Source organism: Ochotona curzoniae, unplaced genomic scaffold, assembly GCF_017591425.1.
Source record: "Ochotona curzoniae isolate NIBS_2020 unplaced genomic scaffold, NIBS_Ocur_1.0 contig_1071, whole genome shotgun sequence".
Lineage (NCBI taxonomy): Eukaryota > Metazoa > Chordata > Mammalia > Lagomorpha > Ochotonidae > Ochotona > Ochotona curzoniae.
Window position 1 is genome coordinate 18,153,256 of NW_024464939.1, and position 3,478 is coordinate 18,156,733.

Genomic DNA, 3,478 nt, shown 5'->3' on the forward strand with positions numbered 1-3,478 from the left:
ATACATTTTTTGAATTTGACATTATAACAACATTTTTCACATAGTAAAGACACTGCAGAAAAGGAAATAATAACCATTGATTTTGATATGTTAGTTGTACATTTTGTCAGCTTTTAACTAATAAAGTGTGAGTACACATCTATATGGGCAAAATTTTTATAAGTTGCTAAATGCTAAAAATCCAAGGCAAAATATAACAAAGATATGAACAGGCAAATCATGAGAAAAAAAAATCTAAGCAACCCAAAAGTATATGAATAGGTAATTATTCTCACGAGTAAGCATAAGTAAAAGTATGACATAAATATGAATAAATTACTCTAGCAAATGCAAATTTAGAAAATGATGGGTATACCACTCAGTATCTATAATATTTATTGGCAGGGCTGAAAGGAAGTGAAAACTTTTCTGCAATGATGGTGAGAAAGTAAATTGACATTACAATTTTGAAGAGTAATTTGAATTTTTCAGTAACCATAAATATGAGCATATGACATGATCTGTCACTTCTGTGGCTAGTACCCCACAGCACATTAAGCAATAAATACACTCACAAAGACATGAAGGCCAGGAATGTTTACCTGCAGGGTTGTGTGTAATAACAGACAATGACATCAAACTAAGTATGTCCCCAAAGGAGAGTGGATAAGGTGATAGTGGAATATTCCATAAGCTAAGGATACTCCACAGAACAACTCAAAGTGAATAAAAATATTTTTAAAAACTCTTAAGTAGTTTTATTTAGGGGTTCTTTTGTTTTCTCTCAGACTACCTGTAAAATGAATTATTATTAAAAAGAAAAACAATGGCCCAGCGCTGTAGCCTAGTGGCTGAAGTCTTTGCCTTGCATACCCACAATCCCATATGGGCACTGGTTTGTATCCCTGCAGTCCTGCTTGCCATATAGCTCCCTGTCTGTGACCTAGGAACACAGTAAAGGACAGCCCAAAGACCTAGGATGCTGTACCCATGAGGGAGACCTGGTAGAAGCTCCAAGCTCCTGGATTCAGATTAACACAACTCTGGCCAGTGAGGCCACTTAAGGAATGAATCAACGGACAGAGATCTTCCTCTCTGTCTCTCCCCCTCTCTGTATATCTGACTTTATGATAAAAGTAAAATAAATCTTAAAAAAAAAAAGAAAATAAAAGATTTCTTGCTGTTTGTTTCTACTAAGTTGAAAAATGTGGGCCAAACTACTTATCATGCTGAATATACCTGCATAAGTGCTTATTCCTTCAGATACTCTGAAAGATAAGGATCATCCAAAATAGGGTCTCCAATGGACTGAACCAATGTTTCAATACAAAACCCAGCCCCACCCCCCCCTTCAACAACACGATTTAGATTTCACGGTATGAATTCCCTGGAACCTGGGAAAAGCTAATTGGTTAATTGAGGTCTTCCCACAGAGACTTGGTCCCTCAGCATTCTGAGAAATCAGGAAGAATTGCATCTTTTCTTCGGGGGACTGGGAGCTGGTGTTAATACCTTTGAGTGTACTGGTCACTGAATATGGCCGATCTCGCAACTGGTTCTAGTTAGACAAAACACTCTGATATTGTAAAGTTTAATGAGACCATGGTAATCATACCTCAGTCCACTCTAACCTTTGCTGTTTCTTCCCGATGGGTGTAGATTGCAAATAGTATCTCAGCATTTTCATACTGATTCATATCATAATCAGATAAAGAAGCCAGATATCCCACAGAACAAGTTACTTCATTGTCTTCTTGACCAAGAAGTTGTTTCCTAATTTGAATTGCTTTGATGTACATTTCTTCAGCTTCTTTAAATTTTCTCATTGACTGATAAAGTTTTCCAAGATTTCCATAGTGTTTTGCAGTCTGTACATTAAATTCCCCAAAAGCTTCTTAGTTGGAGCGAAGATAGGTGCAAATCATGGGCTTCTAGAAGCAGCCTTTGTTCAGTTTCCTTGTTGTGACAGTCAATTGTAATCTCTAAAATAAATGCTTTCACTCCCTTTGATGATGCCAGAAGAAGATGATCTTCAGGTAAGATGTTGGTGATGGTGCTAATAGTTCTTTCTGCATGAAATAGTGCATCATCAAATTTTCCAGAGCTATTACTGGTGAACATAAGAAGAATTAGTCAAGTCTTCATTATCAGTTGCTACATGGATATTTTTGCCATCAAATACTGACAGCTGAATATCAAAAGCTGCCTGATAAATTGTAACAGATTGACAGATATTATCTACATATAGTAAGTAGAGTACATAATTTAACAGTGCATCAGAATATTTTAGGCATTTGGTTCCAAAATGATCCCATGCCAGATACACTGTATGTTTAATTAACTCTTCTACCTTCTTAAATTTGCATTCTACAACACAAGCCTTAGAAACTGTCTTAAAACATCCACCACAACTTTGACTGGTAAGCCTGTTGTGATTTCTTTCATTGCCTCAATATACCATTAGCATGTCTCATCATGATTACTTCTGGCAAACAGAAGGGCACACAGCAATAGACTGCAGCTTTACTTGCTTTCTTAGTTTATCCACATATATCTGAGCTAAGTTAAATATTTGTTTCTTCATCTAAATGGTCTTTGCAGTTTCCATTTCGAACATGAAGCCCTATCATGCAACATTCCTCTGTATGAAACCAATGAAACATCTTATTATGTAGAGTACACCATTAAAGGCAGAAAAACTCTCAGCATCACTGTGCCAGACTTCACGAGAAAGAAAGCCACCTAAAACATAGCCAACTTGAATGGCTTTCTTCTTTACTGCAGCATTTGATTCTGCTATGCAAGAGCACTGTCTACTGAGTGAGCAGGCCAAGACTGAAGCAACTCTCACACCATGAACCATCAACGCTTGAAAGAAATGATGTAAATACATTTTATATGTGTCAGTATATCTAATTCTCAAAACATAACTTTGAGCTTTTAATAAACAACTTTCAAAATGATATGTGAAATGTGATGTAATTCATATCGAGTATAGACACACAAACAATACTATAGCTTGTGCTTATGAATGTACATATATGTAATTGTTACACTAATTACATGATTAGGTTAATACTTCCTAGTTAGGTGATAGATGCCTGATAGAACAATTGTATGTTGTGTTCCCAGATTTTTTTAAATCTTAAGCATTTGTGAAGTAGAGGATCACTGATTTAACATGTTTATTTTTATTTTTTGGAAAGATTCATTTATTTATTTGAAAGTCATGTTACAGGGGAGGGTGGAGAGAGAGAGGGAGAGGAAGAGAGAGAGAGAGAGGAAAAGAGACAGAGAGAGAGAGTATTCCATCTTCTGGTTTATGCACCTCAATGCCACAAAAGTCTGGGCTAGACTGGGTTTGGCTGGGTCAGGATTCAGTTTTCGCAAGTGGGAGGCAGGACCCTAAACACTTCAGCATTTTCTGCTACTTTCCCTAAGGCAACATCAGGGAGCTGACAAAAGGAGGAACACCTGGGATATGAATTGGCACCTATTT

The 3,478-nt window shown here is 36.6% G+C and overlaps 1 pseudogene; it reads right to left on the reverse strand.

The window, feature by feature from the left end:
- Positions 1-1,330: 1,330 nt before the first annotated feature.
- On the reverse strand, positions 1,331-2,872 carry LOC121164837 (annotated as a pseudogene).
- Positions 2,873-3,478: the final 606 nt, after the last annotated feature.